This window comes from Ornithodoros turicata, chromosome 3, assembly GCF_037126465.1.
Source record: "Ornithodoros turicata isolate Travis chromosome 3, ASM3712646v1, whole genome shotgun sequence".
Classification (NCBI taxonomy): Eukaryota; Metazoa; Arthropoda; class Arachnida; order Ixodida; family Argasidae; genus Ornithodoros; species Ornithodoros turicata.
In genome coordinates this window covers 102,893,546-102,904,306 of record NC_088203.1, presented here as the reverse complement: position 1 = coordinate 102,904,306, position 10,761 = coordinate 102,893,546, and the positions used below count along the sequence as shown (strand labels likewise).

General features: G+C 47.1%; 1 protein-coding gene and 1 long non-coding RNA gene across 2 annotated transcripts in view; one reads left to right on the top strand and one right to left on the bottom strand.

Annotated features, from left to right (window-relative positions):
* Window positions 1-10,761, top strand: part of LOC135387593 (membrane metallo-endopeptidase-like 1) — a 132,204-nt gene that overhangs the window by 15,904 nt on the left and 105,539 nt on the right. Inside the window, exon 2 of the mRNA XM_064616711.1 lies at window positions 3,592-3,708. The gene's annotated coding sequence lies outside the window, so the exon portion shown is untranslated. The remainder of the gene's footprint in view (window positions 1-3,591; window positions 3,709-10,761) is intronic.
* On the bottom strand, window positions 233-690 carry LOC135387592 (uncharacterized). The gene is made up of 3 exons (XR_010421224.1): window positions 561-690; window positions 341-394; window positions 233-271 (listed from the first exon to the last, which is right to left on the bottom strand). It is a non-coding gene; the product is annotated as an uncharacterized LOC135387592 (long non-coding RNA).

Genomic DNA, 10,761 nt, shown 5'->3' with positions numbered 1-10,761 from the left:
CAAACTCTCCCTCTAAACGGCTCCGGGGGAAGGTGAACTGGGACGCCAACTTGGAGGAGCACAAACACAAGGGAAAATGAGGCGGAACGGAAGCCCCCGCGTGCTTGTGTTCCTTTGTTTGTGTTCCTCCTGGATGGAACAGTGCTGCCGCCTCTTTGCTCTACATCGCATGCGCACGCAACGAAGGATAAGACGCTGCACTAGGCTTAACCGAATGACAGGAAATGTCAATTACCGCCTTTGTCCTGTGCTGCGTTGTCTGTCGACATCCCTACAAAACAGAAAAGAGTGAGCCCCTGTACATCGCAACATTGCGAGTAGATATCCATATCTGACACACCTGACATCCCAGACATGGAGCTCATGCCACTCACGGCGCTCATTTCACTTTCCGCTGCAGAAAAAATAATTCGAGAAAGGAGCGATCAATTAGCATAGATGCGGGTTAGCTGGAGGAAAGGCCCGAGTATATAGGCCCGTCGTTTGCAAAAATTGGGTAGGCAACGTAGGCCGTATAGTTGCGAAGCCGAAAAAAACAAAAAAAACTGAACATTGCTTACCCATAATGATGTTATGATGTTACGAGGCAGTGAGAGCTAACAGCAAGGCAAGGACAGGAGTGAGCGATCGAACGGGTGAACGAGACTCTTCTTCACGGGACCATGCGCATGCTGCTGATGACTGTAGGGATGGATGCTTCTTCCTTCCTATCACTGCAAAATCACACAAACTCACTGCAAGATAAGCTCAGCTATAAATATTGCGTTAAATATTTTTTTCAATGCCCCAGCGGTCGGGTGCACTGTTCTAGTTGACCTGTCTATTATTGGAGTATTGCTTCAGTAGAAATTGTGTAATTCATACGTAATATATTACACTTGGCTTCTTAGGAAAAAAGATATCGCTCAAACGTGTCCGGCACATAAGCGGGAGCTACGAAAAAACTGAACTGTATCGCAGGGAATATGAGAGTACGATATCACAAATATTGGAAATTCAAAGTCGCATCTACTTCTCAAGTGACGCTTTCCATTCACAAGATATTCGAGCTTAATTTTTTTAAATATCTCTCGTAGTTATATAGGCGCGTGCGACATTTCCCATTTAATATGTGACAAAGGCAAAGAAGGAGAGTAATTAGCTGGACTTTTAGGGCGTCGATGGTTGGATTTGGGCATGAGTCTGACGTCACAAGGCCGTAGGGACAATAAACCTGACACGTCATGTCGAGGCTGGGAGGTACTCCGGTTCGAATCCCGGTACCGGCTGTGCTCTCTGGGGTTCTTCCTGGGTTTTCCTCTGACGTCTACAGATGACGTTGCCCACCTCTGTGAGGCCGACAACGACGAGCCCTGACTAAACCTGACCACCAAACCTGACTAAGCTGGCTAGGTAATGCGGGCAATGAAGAACGTGATTCAGATTTTGCGAGTCCCAACAGTGATGTCGGACTACTTCTTGCAAGCTGTATCATACCGTGTACAGAGCCGTTTATTAAAAGGGAGCCGGGCCACTAATGGGTCATGCCTATACCTGAAGCTCCACCCACTTTTACAGCTTTCCGACCAGTGAGGTCTTGAAATAGGGGGCGCTATCAATCAACCTATCCTCACTATTTCTCCCTGTATCCAACATGGGCAGCGCCATTTTGGGTGGCAAGTGGACTGGATAGGATTGAAATGGATACCTCTTGCAATCTGCAAAACTAGTGGATTTTTGGTGCAAATTTGATGAACGCCACCTAGGGAGCGTAAGGCACGTCGGGAGTTGTCGTCTGCTTCTGTTGTTGTATCTCTGCCGGCAGAACCACCTGCTGGGTCACGTTCTGTTGTCGGTATGGTTTTTAAACAAATCTACATTAATTGTTGGAATATAAAGGCAAGAATGCTTATATCCATGAAATCATGCAATGAAATATAAGATTGTACAGCGTATTGCCGTTTTTGTGATGATTTCGTTGTGATCACCGTGTTCACTAGGCCTAATACCAGCGACAAAACATATTATTTTCAGTTAGATATCGATGGATGAGCATAAGTTGAAACTGATTTCCGAGAAACGTATATGAGGACGTACGTTTGCAGCGTAAAATCAAAGCAGTCTGTGAACATTTTTTGTAATGAAATCCCCGCTTCACTGCGTTTGTTTTCGCCATTTTGGGTGGCAACAGGTCGAGCCTCTTTTTGCGACTCCTCCCAATGGCCAGACTCCCTTTTAATATACGGCTCTGACCGTGTATTCACACGAGCGACATCCTCACGAAATATTCTAGTCGAAGAAAAAGCGAAAATACTGCTTACAGAGCCGAAGTTCCATCCCGTGTGGTGTTGAGCATTCACACGGTGCGGAACATCGGGAGTGGCGTACTGCGCATTTAAGCAGACGACACTTAGCAGACGACACCGTCAGCGTGTTTTCCTGTCGTCTGCTACGGAATATCTTGTGGCTGTGTAGCAGCACGTTCGCCACGGTTAGCAGTGCAACCTGAAGACACGACGTTGAGCGCTCGCGCTCACGTGACAGCAGAAAGCTATGACGCTTTTCGTATCTTCCGCTTCCGGGGGAATGTCGCTCTTGTGTACGAGTATATACGGATACTCACCAGAAAGGGCAACGGAGCATTATCCGCAGCGTCCTTACGAGGCACATTACGTGATCATTTCCTGTAGCAGCCTTTCCTATATACAGTTGAAGTCTTCTTATGAGACATACAAGTACGGCTGAGCGATCAATCCATTCTTAGAGTGTGTCATGGAACCCTCAGTGGCCAGCGGACAAAGACCGCCTTCCATTACCTTCCTGAGAACTCTTTCAGGACAACGCATTCGAACTGCTTAGGACGCTGCCACAGATAACGCCCAGCAAGTCGGTATGTTTTATATAATTCGTGGTATGCGTTATAAATCGTGTACACTTGTAGTCATGCTTGCAGCCTGCCCCATGAAACCGTTTGAAAAGTGTCCTGGGGTGTGATATGTGCTGTTTCCCTAATGTCCCGCATTTTTAAGCATCACTATTTCAGTCAAAGGTATTTCATGGGTATATCACCCCTTATCTGCCTTCGAAAGGCTTACAAGCACAGTTACCTGCCACAAATAGTAACTATAGCCTAAGTTACATGACAACTTTCCTACCACCTGACAGCTACTATCTGAAGTAGTAGCTCTGTAATCCTGCACCGAAGCAGGAAACATGTAAGAGTGAAAATGGAATGAGTGAGAGAGTGGTTGGTCTGTCCCTTCAGATAACGCACTCTTGGAAATCACAGGGGAGGCAAAAGCTCACCGGACAAAAGCTCAGACTGACCAAGGTTAGGTCAGGAGACCCTTTTACGTATTTCACACATCGGTGCAGTGAGCCTTTGTCCGCTCCCGGGTGAGCTTTTGTCCGGTAAGTTTTTGTACGGTGAGTTTTTGTCCGCTGAGCTTTTGTCCAGGGACCGTGTTAGCTTAGTTCAATTGGTAAGAGCTCTGGAACGGAAATCGAGAAGCTGTCGGTTCGAGTCCTACAGCTGGATAACCTTTTCAGTGACTTCCTTCTTTCATCAAGTTCTTATTCAGGCTTTGTATTTGCCATTTCTATGTGTTCCAGCCTCAGAACATCAATTGTCATGAGATTCCAAAGCCTCCCGAACAGCCGCTCACCTGGGACACTAGACGGGATCACCGCTTCTTCGTTTTTGCACTGCACTTGGGAGCACTGACCACGGTACTGTTTTCTTATCATCGGAGCCTTTGTCTACAGTGTATAAGCGTTATACGTCTATGCGAGGGCACCTGGAACACATCCTGGCAGAGCCGGCCCGAGGCCCGTTTCCACCTAGGGCGGGGTAAACTTGAGGGGCCCCCACCCCACACTCACCGCTGTCAGCGAAGCTCCGTAACAAAAGAAAAGAAAACCGCTTATTTACACTGCTGATACCATAGTTTAGGGAGTGGCCACCTCACAGTTTAGTGGCCACTCCGTAAACCCCCAACAGCCCTCCCACGACCTGCCGCTCGGCTTCGCCTCTCGCCCCCCGTCGGAACGGCTCTGTGTCCTGGCATAGTGCACCACGAATAGGGCCAAGTTGTGGTCCTCCTCCGAATGCGGAGATAGCTGCTCAGTTTTACGTACCCTTTTCTTTGGAGCTACGGGAGGTCGTGTGAGTCACGATTAACAGGCAGGGACGGGTGGAGGAAGAAAATGCGAAAAACCTTCCCAAATGGACTTCTCCCTGCTTGTAAAGAAATGACGTCATAGTGTTCGACAGGGCCACCAGTTTGGAAGTGTTCAACTATGCTTGAAGCTGGGGCGAGCAAGGTCGCGCCCGGAAGCCACGGTCTGGAGGGGATTACGAGGGTCCCTAAAAGGAACACTTTTCTTTCAATAGGAGGCAAGCTCCCTTCCGTGGAACCCAGCCCTCCCATTCCGATTAGTTTCGGTTGCACTTTGTGTACCAACGTCATGGTGATGTCTCTGGGGTAGAGGTTTATGAGAGAACTGATGTTCTGAGGCTGGAACAACATAGAAGGGACAAATACATACAAAGCCTAAAATTGCCCAAGAAATTAACGATGAAAGATGAAAGTCATTGAAAAGGTTAGCCAGCTGTAGGACTCGAACCCACATCTTCTGGATTACCCATCCAGAAGATTACTAATCCAAAAGATGTGGGCTCGAGTCCTGCACTGGCTAACCTTTTCAGTGACTTTCATCCTTCATCGTAGAGGTTTATTATTGCAAAAAATTACGATTCAGCTAGTCACCGTAAGCCAGTTACAGCCAGTGGCCAGTAGTAGTAGATAGTTACTATAGTAGTACAGTTCGCGTTACACAGCTGTGCAGGCTTTTCTTGAAATAAATGCCGTCATTCTGCAGGAATCCCAGGAAAAACCAATGGGCACAGCTGGCGTCTGGAGGGCGGCTTGACGGTGTGACATAGTGCGCCTCAGCTCATACACATACACACATAGCTGCGACCACGTTTTAAAATCAGTTGTTTGATCAGAAGTGAAACCCTTCTACGCGGAAATGCGACGGTTCCCGGCGATCGTCTGCGCGCCTGGCGTCAGCGGATGGGAAGAACAGGTGCACGTCAGGGAGTTGGAGGTTACCTGGTTGGTTGGTGGTTGGTGGACCTGTTTTATGGTTTACCAATCATGCATTGCCCTTGGAAAGTCTCAGTACTCGCTTTACCGGATAAGGTACGCAATATCATAAAGCACCGTGCCATAAGGGGGAGGCGCCTGTTTCGCTACCCGAATGCATTCGTCCACAGCGTGAGGCAGTCGGTGGAGTAGGGACGTTCCCCTCCTGCATCTCAGATGAGCAGGACTCCGAATGAAACCGAGACTTGTTCATTGAAGGATTCACCCGAAAGAGGCAGCAGAAATGTTCATGTTCCTCAGCGAGGTATGTACGACACGACAATGTCTTGGCGATACTGCTTTAATGCTCCGTTTACAAAGTACGCGAATTAAACGTTCAACGGCGGGCTGTGTTCAAGGGCCATTGCCGTTGAAGCAGGGCAAGTGAGGACATTGATCATGCACTATGCTCATATGTTCTCTACTCAGTTTACTATTCTCGTTGGTATATACCAGAGATGCCGAACTCATTTGAGTCCACGGGCCGCATTGAGCCCTGGGGGAACTACGCGGGAACATAGGTCGGCGAATTCATTCATGATGGACTTCACCGACTTCATTCACCATCACCTCATAGAGAATGATGTGGTGTTGAATGAAGGGCATGATGTGATGTGAAGTTGAAGTTGAATGAATGGCTGTGATGTGATGTGAAGTTGAAGTCCGCGTGATGGGATTTGAAGTTGAAGTCCGCGTGTTGGGGTTTTGAAGTTGAAGTCAGTGTGGTGGGATTTGAAGTTGAAGTCAGTGTGGTGGGATTTGAAGTTGAAGTCAGTGTGGTGGGATTTGAAGTTGAAGTCTGTGTGATGGGATTTGAAGTCGAGTCCGCGTGATGGGTTTTGAAGTTGAAGTCAGTGTGGTGGGATTTGAAGTTGAAGTCTGTGCGATGGGATTTGAAGATGAAGTCAGTGTGGTGGGATTTGAAGTTGAAGTCCGCGTGTTGGGTTTTGAAGTTGAAGTCAGTGTGGTGGGATTTGAAGTTGAAGTCCGCGTGTTGGGTTTTGAAGTTGAAGTCCGCGTGTTGGGTTTTGAAGTTGAAGTCCGCGTGTTGGGTTTTGAAGTTGAAGTCAGTGTGGTGGGATTTGAAGTTGAAGTCAGTGTGGTGGGATTTGAAGTTGAAGTCTGTGCGATGGGATTTGAAGTTGAAGTCTGTGTGATGGGATTTGAAGTTGAAGTCCGCGTGTTGGGTTTTGAAGTTGAAGTCCGCGTGTTGGGTTTTGAAGTTGAAGTCAGTGTAGTGGGATTTGAAGTTGAAGTCTGTGCGATGGGATTTGAAGATGAAGTCAGTGTGGTGGGATTTGAAGTTGAAGTCCGCGTGTTGGGTTTTGAAGTTGAAGTCCGCGTGTTGGGTTTTGAAGTTGAAGTCCGCGTGTTGGGTTTTGAAGTTGAAGTCCGCGTGTTGGGTTTTGAAGTTGAAGTCAGTGTGGTGGGATTTGAAGTTGAAGTCTGTGCGATGGGATTTGAAGATGAAGTCAGTGTGGTGGGATTTGAAGTTGAGTCCGCGTGATGGGATTTGAAGTTGAAGTCCGCGTGTTGGGTTTTGAAGTTGAAGTCCGCGTGTTGGGTTTTGAAGTTGAAGTCCGCGTGTTGGGTTTTGAAGTTGAAGTCCGCGTGTTGGGTTTTGAAGTTGAAGTCAGTGTGGTGGGATTTGAAGTTGAAGTCAGTGTGGTGGGATTTGAAGTTGAAGTCTGTGCGATGGGATTTGAAGTTGAAGTCTGTGTGATGGGATTTGAAGTTGAAGTCCGCGTGTTGGGTTTTGAAGTTGAAGTCAGTGTAGTGGGATTTGAAGTTGAGTCCGCGTGATGGGATTTGAAGTTGAAGTCAGTGTGGTGGGATTTGAAGTTGAGTCCGCGTGATGGGATTTGAAGTTGAAGTCCGCGTGTTGGGTTTTGAAGTTGAAGTCCGCGTGTTGGGTTTTGAAGTTGAAGTCAGTGTGGTGAGATTTGAAGTTGAAGTCAGTGTGGTGGGATTTGAAGTTGAAGTCAGTGTGGTGGGATTTGAAGTTGAAGTCTGTGCGATGGGATTTGAAGTTGAAGTCTGTGTGATGGGATTTGAAGTTGAAGTCCGCGTGTTGGGTTTTGAAGTTGAAGTCAGTGTGGTGGGATTTGAAGTTGAGTCCGCGTGATGGGATTTGAAGTTGAAGTCAGTGTGGTGGGATTTGAAGTTGAGTCCGCGTGATGGGATTTGAAGTTGAAGTCCGCGTGTTGGGTTTTGAAGTTGAAGTCAGTGTGGTGGGATTTGAAGTTGAGTCCGCGTGATGGGATTTGAAGTTGAAGTCAGTGTGGTGGGATTTGAAGTTGAGTCCGCGTGATGGGATTTGAAGTTGAAGTCCGCGTGTTGGGTTTTGAAGTTGAAGTCAGTGTGGTGGGATTTGAAGTTGAGTCCGCGTGATGGGATTTGAAGTTGAAGTCCGCGTGTTGGGTTTTGAAGTTGAAGTCCGCGTGTTGGGTTTTGAAGTTGAAGTCCGCGTGTTGGGTTTTGAAGTTGAAGTCCGCGTGTTGGGTTTTGAAGTTGAAGTTCCCGTGTTGGGTTTTGAAGTTGAAGTCAGTGTGGTGGGATTTGAAGTTGAGTCCGCGTGATGGGATTTGAAGTTGAAGTCAGTGTGGTGGGATTTGAAGTTGAGTCCGCGTGATGGGATTTGAAGTTGAGTCCGCGTGATGGGATTTGAAGTTGAAGTCAGTGTGGTGGGATTTGAAGTTGAGTCCGCGTGATGGGATTTGAAGTTGAAGTCCGCGTGTTGGGTTTTGAAGTTGAAGTCAGTGTGGTGGGATTTGAAGTTGAGTCCGCGTGATGGGATTTGAAGTTGAAGTCAGTGTGGTGGGATTTGAAGTTGAGTCCACGTGATGGGATTTGAAGTTGAAGTCCGCGTGTTGGGTTTTGAAGTTGAAGTCAGTGTGGTGGGATTTGAAGTTGAGTCCGCGTGATGGGATTTGAAGTTGAAGTCCGCGTGTTGGGTTTTGAAGTTGAAGTCCGCGTGTTGAGTTTTGAAGTTGAAGTCCGCGTGTTGGGTTTTGAAGTTGAAGTTCGCGTGTTGGGTTTTGAAGTTGAAGTCAGTGTGGTGGGTTTTGAAGTTGAAGTCTGTGTGGTGGGATTTGAAGTTGAAGTCAGTGTGGTGGGATTTGAAGTTGAAGTCTGTGCGATGGGATTTGAAGTTGAAGTCTGTGTGATGGGATTTGAAGTTGAAGTCCGCGTGTTGGGTTTTGAAGTTGAAGTCAGTGTGGTGGGATTTGAAGTTGAGTCCGCGTGATGGGATTTGAAGTTGAAGTCCGCGTGATGGGATTTGAAGTTGAAGTCAGTGTGGTGGGATTTGAAGTTGAGTCCGCGTGATGGGATTTGAAGTTTAAGTCCGCGTGTTGGGTTTTGAAGTTGAAGTCAGTGTGGTGGGATTTGAAGTTGAGTCCGCGTGATGGGATTTGAAGTTGAGTCCGCGTGATGGGATTTGAAGTTGAAGTCCGCGTGTTGGGTTTTGAAGTTGAAGTCAGTGTGGTGGGATTTGAAGTTGAGTCCGCGTGATGGGATTTGAAGTTGAAGTCCGCGTGTTGGGTTTTGAAGTTGAAGTCCGCGTGTTGGGTTTTGAAGTTGAAGTTCGCGTGTTGGGTTTTGAAGTTGAAGTCAGTGTGGTGGGTTTTGAAGTTGAAGTCTGTGTGATGGGATTTGAAGTTGAAGTCCGCGTGTTGGGTTTTGAAGTTGAAGTCAGTGTGGTGGGATTTGAAGTTGAAGTCTGTGTGATGGGTTTTGAAGTTGAAGTCAGTGTGGTGGGTTTTGAAGTTGAAGTCAGTGTGGTGGGATTTGAAGTTGAAGTCAGTGTGGTGGGATTTGAAGTTGAAGTCAGTGTGGTGGGATTTGAAGTTGAAGTCTGTGTGATGGGATTTGAAGTTGAAGTCTGTGTGATGGGATTTGAAGTTGAGGTCCGCGTGTTGGGTTTTGAAGTTGAAGTCTGTGTGGTGGGATTTGAAGTTGAAGTCATTGTGGTGGGATTTGAAGTTGAAGTCTGTGTGATGGGATTTGAAGTTGAAGTCCGCGTGATGGGTTTTGAAGTTGAAGTCAGTGTGGTGGGATTTGAAGTTGAAGTCCGCGTGTTGGGTTTTGAAGTTGTAGTCTGTGTGGTGGGATTTGAAGTTGAGTCCGCGTGATGGGTTTTGAAGTTGAAGTCAGTGTGGTGGGATTTGAAGTTGAAGTCTGTGCGATGGGATTTGAAGTTGAAGTCTGTGTGATGGGATTTGAAGTTGAAGTCCGCGTGTTGGGTTTTGAAGTTGAAGTCAGTGTGGTGGGATTTGAAGTTGAAGTCCGCGTGTTGGGTTTTGAAGTTGAAGTCTGTGTGATGGGATTTGAAGTTGAGTCCGCGTGATGGGTTTTGAAGTTGAAGTCAGTGTGGTGGGATTTGAAGTTGAAGTCTGTGCGATGGGATTTGAAGATGAAGTCAGTGTGGTGGGATTTGAAGTTGAGTCCGCGTGATGGGATTTGAAGTTGAAGTCCGCGTGTTGGGTTTTGAAGTTGAAGTCCGCGTGTTGGGTTTTGAAGTTGAAGTCCGCGTGTTGGGTTTTGAAGTTGAAGTCCGCGTGTTGGGTTTTGAAGTTGAAGTCAGTGTGGTGGGATTTGAAGTTGAAGTCAGTGTGGTGGGATTTGAAGTTGAGTCCGCGTGATGGGATTTGAAGTTGAAGTCCGCGTGTTGGGTTTTGAAGTTGAAGTCCGCGTGTTGAGTTTTGAAGTTGAAGTCCGCGTGTTGGGTTTTGAAGTTGAAGTTCGCGTGTTGGGTTTTGAAGTTGAAGTCAGTGTGGTGGGTTTTGAAGTTGAAGTCTGTGTGGTGGGATTTGAAGTTGAAGTCAGTGTGGTGGGATTTGAAGTTGAAGTCTGTGCGATGGGATTTGAAGTTGAAGTCTGTGTGATGGGATTTGAAGTTGAAGTCCGCGTGTTGGGTTTTGAAGTTGAAGTCAGTGTGGTGGGATTTGAAGTTGAGTCCGCGTGATGGGATTTGAAGTTGAAGTCCGCGTGATGGGATTTGAAGTTGAAGTCAGTGTGGTGGGATTTGAAGTTGAGTCCGCGTGATGGGATTTGAAGTTTAAGTCCGCGTGTTGGGTTTTGAAGTTGAAGTCAGTGTGGTGGGATTTGAAGTTGAGTCCGCGTGATGGGATTTGAAGTTGAGTCCGCGTGATGGGATTTGAAGTTGAAGTCCGCGTGTTGGGTTTTGAAGTTGAAGTCAGTGTGGTGGGATTTGAAGTTGAGTCCGCGTGATGGGATTTGAAGTTGAAGTCCGCGTGTTGGGTTTTGAAGTTGAAGTCCGCGTGTTGGGTTTTGAAGTTGAAGTTCGCGTGTTGGGTTTTGAAGTTGAAGTCAGTGTGGTGGGTTTTGAAGTTGAAGTCTGTGTGATGGGATTTGAAGTTGAAGTCCGCGTGTTGGGTTTTGAAGTTGAAGTCAGTGTGGTGGGATTTGAAGTTGAAGTCTGTGTGATGGGTTTTGAAGTTGAAGTCAGTGTGGTGGGTTTTGAAGTTGAAGTCTGTGTGGTGGGATTTGAAGTTGAAGTCAGTGTGGTGGGATTTGAAGTTGAAGTCTGTGCGATGGGATTTGAAGTTGAAGTCTGTGTGATGGGATTTGAAGTTGAAGTCCGCGTGTTGGGTTTTGAAGTTGAAGTCAG